The following is a 14,078-nucleotide window of genomic DNA, read 5'->3' as shown; positions in this document are numbered from 1 at the left end:
TGCAGGGCAGCAGGGCCTGGCCTGTGAAACCATTCTTCCCTCGTAGGCCTCTGGGCCTGTCATGGGAGGTATTGTCACAAACTTCTCTGAAATGCCTTCAAGATATTTTCCCCATTGTCTTGGATATTAACATTTGGTTCCTCTTTACTTATGCAAATTTCTGCAGCTGGCTTGAGTTCCTCCCCAGAAAATGGGTTTTTATTTTTTACCAAATAGTCAGGCTGCAAATTTTTCAAACTTTTATGCTCTGCTTCCCTTTTAAATATAAGTTCCTGTTTTGGATAATTTCTTTGCTTATGAATATAAGCATTCACTGTTAGAAGCAGCCAGGCCACATTTTGAATGCTTTGCTGCCTAGAAATTTCTTCTGACAGATACCTTAAATCATCTCTCTCATGTTCGAAGTTCTATAGAACCCTAGAGCAGGGGCACAATTCTGCCATTCTCTTTGCTGAAGGATAGCAAGAGTGACCTTTACTCCAGTTCTCAATAAGTTCCTCATCTTTATCTGAGACCATCTCAGCCTGGATTTCATTGTCCATATGACTATCAGCATTTTGGTCACAATTCAAAAAGTCTCTAGGAAAACCCAAACTTCCTGTCTTCTTCTGAGCCATTCAAATTGTTCCAACCCTCGCCTTTTGACCAGTTTTAAAGTGGCTTGCATATTTTCAAGTATCTTTATAGCAATGCCCCATTTCTTTAATATGAATTTTCTGTATTAGTTTGTTCATACACTGCTATAAAGAAATACCTGAAACTGGGTAGTTTATAAAGAAAAGAGGTTTAATTGGCTCATGGTTCTGTGGGATATACAAGCTTCTACTTCTGGGGAAGCCTCAAGAAACTTAAAATCATGACAGAAGGTATAGGGGAAGCAGGCACATATTTACATGGCCAGCAGGAGAGAGAGGTTGCGGGGGAGGTGCCACACACTTTTAGATAACCAATTCTCTGAGCACTGACTCACTATTATGAGAACAGCAAAGGGGAAATCCACCCCCACAATCCAGTCACCTCCCGCTGTGCTGTTCTCCAACACTGAGGATTACAATTTGACATGAGATTTGAGGGAGGAAACAAATCCAAGCCATATTAGATATTGTTGCTTTGTTCCTAACTTGTGGGAATATTTCACCATTAAGTATGCTATTAGCTGTAGGGTTTTGCAGATATCCTTTATGTCAGTTTCAGAAAGTTACATTTTATTTCCAGTTGACTTAGATATTTTATTCTGAATAGTTCTTTAATTTTATCAAATGCTTAAACTAAAACAAATAAACAAAAAACAGAAAAATGATAAAAGCTGTGTTTTTTAATGTATCATTGTTTTTTGCTTTTATCTTTTCTATCTTGTACCTTTTACTTTCTTGAATTTAATTTTTTCTTCTTTTTCCTAGCTTCTTGGGATTAAAAAATTAGATTGTTGGCCGGGTGCGGTGGCTCAAGCCTGTAATCCCAGCACTTTGGGAGGCCGAGGCAGGTGGATCACGAGGTCAAGAGATCGAGACCATCCTCGTCAACATGGTGAAACCCCGTTTCTACTAAAAATCAAAAAAATGAGCTGGGCATGGTGGCACATGCCTGTAATCCCAGCTACTCAGGAGGTTGAGGCAGGAGAATTGCCTGAACCCAGGAGGCAGAGGTTGCGGTGAGCCGAGATCGTGCCATTGCACTCCAGCCTGGGTAACGAGCAAAACTCCACCTCAAAAAAAAAAAAAATTAAAAAAAAAATTAGATTGTTTATTTCCAATAATAATTTTTTTCTAATTATCCATTTAAAATTACCAACTTCCCTCTAAGCTCTCTGCATTTGCTGCATCCCAAAAATTTTGATACTTTGGGTCTTTACTAGCATTCATTTAAAAATATTTAAACATTTTAATTGCTATATCTTTTGCCTGTGATATTTAGGAGAGTAGTTTAACATGCAACTATCTGGGTTCTATTTATCTTTTTTAAAAATATATATCTATGGTAATTCCATTGTAATTAGTGAACATTGCTTCTCTCATTTAACTCTTTAAAGGTGTCAGTTCATTGTATCCAATAGGAAATTACCTATGATTCTTGTAATTGTACTTCCCAATATAATGTGATATTTTTCTCTGCCTCTTTTAAAGATTTTCTCTTTATTTTTGGTATTTAGCACTTTCATTACATTCTGCTTAAGTGTGGTGGGTTTTTTTTTTTTTACTTATTTTGCTTGGGGTTTGCTGAGCTTCTTGAATCTGTGGTTTTGTGTTCTTTATCAGTTTTGGCAAAATTTGGGATATTATTCTATCCAGATATTTATTCTGCCATTTCTTTTTTCTCCTCTCATTCTGAGACTTTTAAAAAAATTGATACTTTTCCAGAGGTATTAAATGCTTCATTAAAAAAAAATGTTTACCTGTGTATTAGTTTGGATTTGTATTTATTTTTCAAGTTCACTGGTCCTTTTTTCTGCTGTCTAATATGTTTTGAAAGTCCATCCAGTGAGCTAGTAATTTTATATATTCTACTTTTTTCTAATTAGAATTTTAGTTCTAGAATTTTTCTTTAGTTTTTACAGCTTTCATCTCTCTCTGGGAATTTTCATCTGAATGATCTATTTCTGTATACTCTTCAACATACTTGAACTACTTATTTTTAAATCCTTATTTCTAATTTGAAAGGTGTCTAGGTAATTTGCTTCTTTTCATTCTTTTCCTCTTGATTATGGATTACATTTTCTAGTCCTTTAACATGTTTTGTAAATTGTTTATTGTATGATGGGCATTGTAAAGAATATGTTGTAGAGACTCTGAACTATTTTATTTACTCTAAAAAGTATTGAATTTTGTATTTTATATTTGTTGGAATGAAGTTACTGGTGGATCACCTTCTTGCATCAAGGCTTAGTTTTATTTGTTTATTTTTATTTAAAATTTTCAGATTTTATGAGCTTCTTGACTGCTGGTCTTTGAAAAAAATTTTAGTTGTACATATTTTTTGGGTATTTTTTCTTCCTTCCCTCCTTTCTTCTTTCCAAGATAGGGTCTTGCTCTTGCCTAGACTGGAGTGCAGTGGCACCACAATCACACCTCACTGCAATCTTGAAATCCTGAGATCAAGTGATCTTCCCACCTCAGCCTCCTAAGTAGCTGGGACTATAGGTATGACCAACATACCTGGCTAGTTTTTTATTATTTGTAGGGATAGGCCTCCTTATGTTGTCCAAGCTGGTCTCAAAATCCTGGGCTCAAGTGATCCTCCTGCCTTGGCCTCCCAAAGTGCTGGGATTACAACATGAGACACTATGCCTGGCCTATTTGTACTTTTTTATTTTTGAGACGGAGTTTCACTCTTGTTACGCAGGCTGGAGTGCAATGGTGCGATCTCGGCTCACCACAACCTCCATCTCCTGGGTTCAAGCAATTCTCCTGCCTCAGCCTCCCGAGTAGCTGGGACTACAGGCATGCGCCACCATGCCCAGCTAACTTTTGTATTTTTAGTAGAGACAGCATTTCGCCATGTTGACCAGGATGGTCTCGATCTCTTGACCTCATGATCTACCTGCCTCGGCCTCCCAAAGTGCTGGGATTATAGGCATGAGCCACCGCACCCGGCCTATTTGTACATTTTTATGGGATACAAAATATCCCATAAATTTTTGTTATGGCCTGATATTTTGTTACATGCATAGACTGTGTAAATTATGAAGTCATGGCATTTGGGGTGTCCATCACCTCAAGTATTTATTATTTCTATGTGTTGGGAACATTTCAAGTCCTCTCTTCTAGCTGTTTTGAAATATACAATATATTGTTATTAAATATAGTCACCCTACTCTGCTATCAAATATTGAATCTTATTCCTTCTATCTAACTGTACCTGTTAACCGGACTCTCTTTATCTGCTCTTCCCTTCCCAAGGACTTAGATTTATAACCTGTTAAGCGAAGTATATTTCAGTTTTGCCTTTAGTCCTAATGTATAACTATTACTCCTATAGCATTATCTTTAATATTTGTGTTATGCAGTGAAAGCAGTGTTTAGAGGGATATTTATAACATGGAAGACATAGAGTAGGAAGAAGGAACATGTAAAATCAACAATATAATCTTCTACTTTAGGAAACTAGAGAAAGAAGATCAATTTAAGCATAAACAAGTATAAGAAAATAAATAATAAAAATTAGGAAACAATTCAGTAACATGTAAATCAGGAAACAATAGAGAAAATCAACAAAATTGAAAACAGTTTTTTAAAAAAATCAATAAACTTCTAGCCAATCTAACCAAGGAAAAAAGAAAAAGACATTAGACACGAATTTCTAATATCAGAAAGGAAATAAATACTATTATTTCCTGATCTCATGAACATTAAAAGGATAGTAAAAGATCACTACAAACAACTCTTATGTCTACTTTTTAACTTAGGCCTACAGCACAGTCTTCATTCCTAAGGTGTGACCTATCTGTTACAACCTCTTTTCTCCTGAATTTCTGGTGTGTTCACTAAAGTTCTTCACTTGGGCTACATTGGAAATACAGTGTGTACCTAGACCTGTGTGACCTCCAAAATCTCTGTTCTGCTTTCAACCATTGAGCAGCGGTTCTCTGCTTGGAAGTTTACTTGCGGAAGTTTACTCTGAGCACATGCAGGCCAGAGGCCTGAGGGATGCCCTTCCACAGATCTGTGGTACCTCTTCTCAGCAGCTCTCCTCTATTCTCTACCTTTACTCACAAATTCCATCCGCCTTAGCATTTCTTTATTTTGATTTCTCTACCCACTGAAAATCTGTTTCTTCTACCCACCAAAAAATGCTGATTCCTTATTGAGTTTCATTTTTCTATGCGGCAGTTTGGAAATATCACCAGGCAGAAAGCCAAGGTGACTGTAGAACTTAACTTGTATGCTTTACTTTTTAAAAAGGAGAGCAGCCCTGTGCTTTCATCTGTGTCCAACGTCTGAAACCAAGTTGCTTCATACACTTTGTCCAGTGGAAAGATGAGATCAATATCAGCTTTTTATTATGGTTATAACTGGAAGTTTCCTTATCTCTTCAAAAGTGGCTTTTGACATATTCTCATCCCTCTTTCTGGAATTCTAATGGCATTTATGTTAGACCTTTCTCTCATGCATCCTTTTATCTATATTTTTTGTATTCCCCATCCCCTACCATTTCATCTTTCTGTGCTTCATGCTGAATCTTTTTCTGACATGTCTTCCTGTTTTCAAACACTTTAGCCTCCTAATTATGTTTTTAATTTTGGTTATTATTTGCCTTTTCTTTCTAAAATTTTGTATCCTTTAACTAACATTCCCTAAATTCTGTCCCCCTATTATATTTTTCACTTTTAGAATTTCCATTTGGCCCATATGTATATGTGTGTGTGTGTGTGTGTGTGTGTGTGTATTTCCAGTTCTTTGATGATATTCTCTAACTTGTCTTCTATTTTATAGAACATATTAAGCAGAGTTATTTTAAAATCTGTTTCTGATAACTCAGTGTTCTGGATCCCTGGAGATTCTGATTCCCTTGTCTGTTGTTTCTTTCTTTCTTTCTTTCTTTTTTTTTTTTTTTTTTGTCTTCTTATTTGTGTGGTTGTATCTTTTTTGTGTTCAAGACAATAGATATAAAAAACCATAGAGCTAATTTGAGACTTAGTATCATATATTCCTTCAGAGAGAACTTAATTTTGCTTCTGGTGAAAGGCTATAATTCTTAAGTCAGCTTTTTGTTTTTTGTGTTCTGTGGCAACTGTAACCACTATTTTCATATATTTAACTTTCCCTCTATATTCTTTCTCAAGTTTGCTTACCCTTTGTGTATATATGTAAAGTTACCAGTGAAATTTTTGCTCATTTTAAAATTAGAGTGCTTAAATCTTATTATATTTTATGTTCAAAATATAAGACTTTGGTCAACATAATGTGAACAAGGTGAACATGCTGTCTCATTCAGGGGCTTCCCTGTTTAGGTATTTCAAAGAAAAGGAGCTTTTAATTTTGATTAATTAATTGAAATTTATCTTTGTTTTTCCCTTTTGTGGTCCTTTTTTGGTCTCTCCTAAGGTTGTAAAGAAATTTTATGCTTCTAGAAGTTGCATAGTTTAAGATTTTACATTTAATATATGATCTGCTTGGAATCCATTTTTGTATATAGTGAGAGGTAAGGCTTGGAACCGGTTTTCCTTTAAGGATGTCCAGTTGTTTCAGTTCAGTTTGTTGAAAAGAGTATCTTTTCCATACTGAATTACCTTGACCCTTTGTTGAATAATAATTAACCATATATGTATGTGTCTATTTCTAAACTCTCCATTTTGTTTCATTATCTATCCTTACAACAATATCACATAATCTTGATTACTGTAGCTTTATAGTGTGTTTTAGAATCATGTAGTAGAAATCCTCTAGAATTTGCTCTTTTAAACATTTTGTGAGCTAATTTAATACATAAAATTATGTAGTGTTAATACTCCAGATTGTTCTTTTCAATAATGTTTTGGGTTGTTTTAGTACATTTGCATGTTCATATAAGTTTTACTATCAGTTTATAATTTCTACAAAACAATCTGCTTGGATTTTTTTTTTTTTTTTTGGAGATGGAATCTTACTCTGTTGCCTAGGCTGGAGTGCGGTGGTGTGATCTTGGCTCCCTGCAACCTCTGCCTCCCAGGTTCAAGTGATTCTCCTACCTCAGCCTCCCAAGTAGCTGGGATTATAGGCACGTGCCACCATGCCTGGATAATATTTGTATTTTTAGTAGACATGGGGTTTCACCATGTCAGTTAGGCTGATCTCGGACTCCTGATCTCAGGGTGATCTGCCTGCCTCAGCCTCCCAAAGTTTTGGGATTATAGGCATGAGCCACTGAGCCCAGCCTCTGCTTGGATTTTTGAATGAGATTACATTGACTATATAGTTTAATTTGAGGAGAATTGACATCTTAACAATATTGAGTCTTCTCATCCCTGAACATGGTATATTTATCCATTTATTTAGGTCTTCTTTAATTTCTTTCAGAAATATTTGCTAGTTTTTAGTATACAGATCTTATATTTTGTTAAAAGTGCTCCTAAATATTTTATGATTTTGTATGCTATTAAAAACAGTGTTTAAAAATTTTGATATTATACTTTTTTATTGGTACCATATGATATAAAAATGTAATTGATTTTTGTATATTGACCTTACATCCTGCAACTTTGCTAAAATCACTTATTAGTTTTTGTGGCTTTTTTTTGTAAGTTTCTTAAGATTTTCTGTATACCTGATTATGCTCTGTATAAATAATTTTTATTTTTTCTTTTCTTTCTAATTTGAATGGCTTTTTTCTTCCTTCCTTTCTTCCTTCCTTCTGTCCTTCCTTCCTTCCTTCCCTCCTTCCTTTCTTCCTTTTCTTCCTTCTTCTCCTTTCTCCATTCCTCCTCTTTTCCTTTTTTTCTTCTTTCTTTTCTCTTTTGTTTTCTCTTTTCCTTTTCTCTCTCTCTTCCCCCTTCTTTCCTTTCTCCCTTTTATTCTCTCTATACTTCTTCTTTTTTTTTTTTTTGCATTGCTTAGTATCTCCATTTGAATAGAAATGCTGAGAGTGGACATCCTTGTTCTGTCTTCCAATTTGTGGGGAGAGTATTTGGGCTTTCACCATTAAATTATTATGTTAGCTGTAGGTTTTTCATAGTTTCTTGTTATCAGATTGAGGAAATTAGTGTCTGTTCTTAGTTTGCTGAGAGTTTTAATCATGGTCAGTTTTTGTCAAATGCATTTTCTCTTTCTATTGAGATGATTGTATGATTTCTTCCCTTTAGTCTGTTATGTGGTAAATTTTGTTCATTTTCTTTGCAATGTTAAACCAATCTTCCATTCTTGGGATAAACTCAGCTTGTCATGCTGTATTATATTGCTAGATTTATTTTTCTAAGTTTTTGTTAAGTGTTCAGGTTTTTATATTTATGAAAGATATTGTTCTAGTTTTATTTAATTAGGATGTCTTCATCTGGTTCTGTTTACAGAGCAATACTGACCTCATAAAATAAGTTGGAAAATGTTTCTTTCTCTTCTAACTTCTGAAAAAGTTTATGTAAGATTTGTATTATTTATTCTTTCAATGATTAATGGAATTCACTGGTGAAGCCATATGGACTTGGGGTTTCTTTTAGGGAAGGTTTTATGTTGTGAATGTCATTTTAACAGTTACAGGGTTATTTTTCTACTTTTATTGAGTTTTAGTTTTAATTTTTGTCTTTTGAGGAATGTGAGCATCTCATCCACCTTGTCAAATTTATTAGCGTATCTATAGGGTCTGTGGCAATGTTCTACCTTTCATTTCTGACATTGGTAATGAATGAATTTTCTTTCTTTTTTTTTTTTTATTTGTTCATCAGCTGGCTGGGGCTTACCAATTTTTTGGAACTTTTCAAAAAACCAGGTTTTGGTTTTATTGATTTTTATCTATTGAGTTTCTGATTTCAGTTTCTATATTGTTTTCTTCTTCCTACTAATACTGAGTTTTGTTCTTTTTCTGTCTTCTTAAGATCGAAGCATAAACCATTAATTTGAGATCTGTTATATTTTCTTATATAATAATTTTGAGCTATAAATTTCTGTTTAATCATTGCTTTACTTGCTTCCCAGAAATTCGTTATGTATATTAGGCTTTTATTGTATTTCAGTACAGAATATTTTCTAAAGTTTCTTTTTTTCATTCATGGTTTATTTAGATATATGGTTTTTTTATGTGCAAACATTTGGTAATTTTCCAGATACTTTTGTATTTTTGGTTTCTAGTTTAATTCCATTGTGACCAGAGAATATACTGTGTGATGTAGCTCCATCTAAATATTTGAGACTTATTTTATGGACCGAAATACCTATCTTAATAAATGTTGCATGTGTATTTTAAGACGATGTGTATTCCACAGTAGTTGAGTGGAGATTTCTAGCATTATAAATTAGGTTAAGTTGTTGGTGAGTGTTTTCAAGCCTTATATATTTGCTGATTTTCTCTCTGTTTTTTTTTTTTTTTTTTAATCAGTTACTGAGAGAGGATTATGGAAATTTACAACTTTAGTTATGGTTCTTTCAGTGCTCTCACCTTACTAAGGGTACAAATATTTATGGTTTTTATGTTTTCTGGGTTAATTGATCCTTTCATCATTGTGAAATTACCTTAGTTTTTCTGGAAATATTCTTTGTTCCAAAATCTGTTTCTCTGATATTAATATAAATGTTCCAGCTTTCTTGTAATTTTCATTATGGCATAAAAATTATGCTATAATTTCAATTATGGTATAAAAATTATGCCATAATTGCATGGTATGAATTTTTCTGTTTACTTCTAGCTTATCTGAGTCTTTATATTTCAAGTATGTTTTTCACAGGCAACATATAATTGGGTCATGGGTTTAAAAAATCTTAAATCCTATTAAGATTTTTTAATAGGATTTAAAATTTTAGCCTTTGCTAAATCTTAAATTTCAGAACTTTTACATTAGTAAAATTATTGTTTAGACCCTTGGCATTTAATGAAATTTCTGGTATGAATGGGCTTCAGTCTATCATGTTATACTTGTTTTATATTTGTCCCATCTGTTTCTTTTTTTTTTCTTTTTGATATCTTGCCTTTTTTGAATTAATTATTTTTAGTATTATATTTTATTTCTGTGTTGTACTGTTAGCTGTACTACCTTTAAAAAATTGCTCTTGGGTTTATAATATGCACTTTTAATTTCACAGTCTACCTCAAATTGTATTTTAACAGTTTACATGAAATGTAAGAACCTTTTGTATTTTAATTTTACCCCCCCATCCTTTTTGTTATTATTATCAAATATCTTACTTCTATATATTTTACTAGCCTCAATTCATTATTATTGTTCATTGTTTTAAACAATCAGCCATCTTTTGACAACATATTAATATGAGTCAAAAAGCCTTCTGTAGTTATTTACCATACTTACCATGTCCAACCCTCTTTATGCTTTTGTGTAAGTTTGGGGTTCTATCTGGTATCATTTTCCCTTAGCCCAAAAAACTTCCTTTAACATTTCTGGTAGTGGAACTCAGCTGGAAATGAATTCTCTTATCTTGTGTTTGTCTTCAAATAGTCTTTATTTCATACTCATTTTTGAAGGATATTTTCAGTGGGTATAGAATTCTAGGTTGACAGTATTTTTCTTTCAGCCTATTAAAGATGTCGTTCCATTGTCTTCTGGCTTGCATTGTTTCTGACGAGAAATCAGCGACCATTCTTATCTTTGTTCCCCTGTAAGTAATATGTCTTTTTTTCCCTCCTGGCTGCTTTTAAGATTTTTCTCCGTATTGGTTTTCATCAATTTGATTATAGTGAATTTTGGTGTGATTATCTTTGCTTTTATCTTGCCTAGGATTCATTGAGCTTCTTGGATCTGTGGGTTGTTTGCATCAGACTTGAAAATTTTTAGCCATTGTCTCTTCAAATATTTCCCCCTTTTATTTCTTTTGTGCTTTAAATCACATGTACTTGGAGCAATCATAAAAATTTGGCTTTATACTAAGTAAAATGTATGTAAAGTAAAACTACCTAACATTTTCCCACAGTTCACTGAATCTCTATTTATTTTTCTTTTAGTATTTCAGTTTGGGTAGTTTTTGTTATGTCTCCTAATTCACTGATCTTTTTTTTCTGCATCGTCTATTCTGCTATTAAACACATTCAGTAAGTTTTTCATTTCAAGTTGTATTTTTTATTTTTTAAAGTCATATTTAATTTTTAAATTATGTCTCCCATCTCTATCCTAATTATGCCTATCTTCATGCTTTCCTTTGCCTATGTTTATGATAGCTATTTTAAAGTTCTTCTTTGTCAACTACTTCATCTGTGCAGTTTCTGACTTTGTTTCTGCAGATCTGTTTTCCCCCTGGTTATGAGTAACATTTTATCCCCTTTTCCTTTTTTTTTTTTTTCTTTTTGAGACAGAGTTTCACTCTTGTTGTCTAGGCTGGACTGCAGTGGCATGATCTCAGCTCACTGCAACCTCCGCCTCCTGGGTTCAAGTGATTCTCCTGCCTTACTCTCCTGAGTAGCAGGGATTACAGGCATGCACCACCACACCTGGCTAGTTTTTTGTACTCTTAGTAGAGACCGGGTTTCTCTATGTTGATCAGGCTGGTCTCAAACTCCTGACCTCATGATTCGCCTGCCTTGGCCTCCCAAAGTGCTAGGATTACAGGCATGAGCCAATGTGTCTGGCCACATTTTACCCCCTTTTCAAGTAGCAAATAATTTTGACTGGATGCTGGATTTCATGAATGTTACATTATTGAGTGTCTGAATTTTGTTGTCTTCCATTACAGTATAATGAAGTTTGTTTTGGCAGTCAAGTTACTTGTGGATTCATCTGACCATTTCAAGGCTTTTTCTTAAGTTTTGTTAGAGTGAGCCTAGAGTAACTTTTTTTCTGATGTTAGTTTAGCCCTATTACTAAGACATAACCCTCCTAGAGTTTCTATGATTGTTCCAAGTATTTAGTGAATTTCTTCTACTCTGGCTGGTTGGATCTTGAATATCATCCAGGCCCGTACAAGCTCTAGGAATTGTTTAGTTCACAGAACCCTCACAGTTTTTCTCTATCTAGCCTGATGGAGTTTTACCTTACATACATTTTACTTAGTATAAAGCCAAAGACTCAAAAAGACCTGCTTAGATTTCTGGATCTCTTTCTTCGCATAGTTCCCTCTTTCTTCCTAGTCTATTAAGCAAATTCCAGCCACCTGGCCTCTCTAAGCTCCAGTTTTTGTCCCCTCAACTAAAAACAAGACCATACTACTCTGCTTATCTTTCCCCTTCTAGGGCCAAGGTCTGGAAATTACTATCAGGAAGAAAGCCAGAGTGATTGTGAGGCTCACTGCATTATTTCTCTGCTCTCAAGAGTCACTGTCCTGCACTACCTATAGTCTAGTTTCTGAAAATAGTGTTTCATATGTATCTTTTTTAGTTTTCTAGTTGTTTATGGTGGGAAGGCAAGTCTAATACCAATTTTTCTATCATAGTTGAAAGGATAATTCATGTCTGCTGTGTTTTTATGCTATGTTTTTTGTTACTATTTTCGAATGGTGATCTATTATGACTATATTTGCCACAAGATAAGGTATACTGATTGTCCTTATATCAAAATGAATTGCAGTGCTTTTTCCAATTAGCAATACCTGTGTTCTATCCTCAAACATTTTGATTCAGAAGATCTAACATGGGTTCCAGATATTATATTTTAAAAACCTTGACAGTTGATTTTTGATACATAGCAAAACTTGAGATCACTGTTCTAGTAAGCTTAAATCCAGTGTGGCTTTTAAATTGATTATCCTATAACCTGTTCTTAATACAGTAACACTCAGTAAAAATGAAATGCAAAATTAAAGCAGTAGGACCTTCTGGATATCTCCATTATCCACAAAAAAGCATTTATTTCTGGCAGAATAGAAGTCTTTAAAGCCCCGATCAAGTTATGTGGCTGGTGCACCCTCTAATTTGTTTTGCCTGTGCCATAGCAATTATTATATGTTTTGAATATTACTTCTGCTCATGAGTGTTATGAACGTCTATAAAGCAGTCTACAAACATTTTCATAATACACTGATTTGGAGATGGTTAGCAGATTTCATCTTGTTTGCCAACTTTGTTTTGATTAGTGGTGACTTCTTGGAGCACAGTGGTAAAAAGAATCCTAAGGCCAGTTCTGGACTCAGCAGGAAGGAATGCTGTAATAGATCCGTGATATCTGTCATAAGTTTGGGATTGGAAGAATGCAGCACATGTTCCATGTATTTGCAATTCATGTACCGGTTAAAGGCAACCTTTTCCTCTATGTTTCTCTAATTGTACAAGAAAACTTGTTGCAACTTTTTATATTCAGCTTGACTTTACCATATATAGAAAATTAATCTCATAGTTATCAAGCGCCTATACCCAAATTATTTCATCATTAATCTGTTCATGTACTCATTCATTTCTTCTTTGTCTCTCCTAAAAATATGATCAAAATGATGCTATCTTATTATAGCAGTGGTCTCTGGTGTGTACTTTGTGTTTTCTTTTCAAATAATTAGACCTATTATATGTTTTTAAATATCAGTGGTTCTAGTAACTATATTTCCCTGAATCCCCAACTAGACACATAATCTTATACATGGTCTAACAATGGGATAGAAAGTTTTAAGCTGGGACACACCTAGGTAGAAAATTTTCTGAAGTATTCGGAACATAAATTAGAGCATAAATTAGCTCAGATGATTAATAATATATATATTTTGAATTATAATTGAATATGTAACTAAGAATATCTTCTCATCTGCAAATTCCCATGTATTAAGAAAAGGCCAACATAGTCATATGAGTTTAAAATATGGCACTTTAGAAAAATGTCCTACTGTAAGCATATAAGCTCCTTACATGTTTTTAATGATGGAATATTATTAGCTAAGTGTTTTGGGCTGCAGAATTATCCAGATGATAACAACTGGTTGTGATTCTCAATTTGATTTTTTACAGGTCACTTTTCCTCATTCTGTGTGTATACTGAGGTCAGGAGTTGAGTATTATCAGACTAGCAGAGGCATACTTGGGTATTAGACTAGCAGAGGTTTAGTAGGTGGGTCACATGTAAGAGAGAGATGCATTTCATTTGAGCAAGAAAGAAAACCATCTTTCCAGTCTCCATATTTGATGGGGATGGAATAGGAAAAGGAATGGTAGAGGACACCTTACTATTAATTCCAGTTATTATCAATTTAAAACACTTTCTGGTACCAACAATCTAGGATGTTTAGCATAATATACTATCATGAAAAGAGCAGAATGTCAGGCACCAAGAGATATAGGTTCTAGTTCAAGCTTATCATTTGCTAACTCTGTGACCATATCAAGCTACATAACCTTGCTAACTTTATTCTTGTATGAAATGAGATTAATAATCTGCTGTACCTACCCTACAGAGTTATTGGAGGATCTAGTGAAACCGTGGTTGTAAAAACCTTTGAAAACTTATTAATGGCATATCATTCTGGTGCTGTACATGCCATCTTATTTTGGCTTATCACCTACCCTAGGAAAATGGATGGAGTTGTATATCTTCG

General features: G+C 34.0%; 1 protein-coding gene across 16 annotated transcripts in view; it reads left to right on the top strand.

Moving 5' to 3' along the window:
- The window catches only part of UNC79 (unc-79 homolog, NALCN channel complex subunit), a 261,471-nt gene that overhangs the window by 77,255 nt on the left and 170,138 nt on the right, over positions 1-14,078 (top strand). The window contains exon 1 of one of the 16 annotated variants that reach the window (XM_074393445.1): positions 7,557-10,232. The exons of the other annotated variants lie outside the window; for them this stretch is intronic. The gene's annotated coding sequence lies outside the window, so the exon portion shown is untranslated. Of the gene's footprint in view, positions 1-7,556; positions 10,233-14,078 lie in introns of those variants that run through there. 16 annotated transcript variants of the gene reach the window in all.

This window comes from Saimiri boliviensis, chromosome 2, assembly GCF_048565385.1.
Source record: "Saimiri boliviensis isolate mSaiBol1 chromosome 2, mSaiBol1.pri, whole genome shotgun sequence".
NCBI lineage: Eukaryota > Metazoa > Chordata > Mammalia > Primates > Cebidae > Saimiri > Saimiri boliviensis.
Note: the sequence above shows the minus strand (reverse complement) of the source record. Positions and strands in the feature narration are given on the sequence as shown.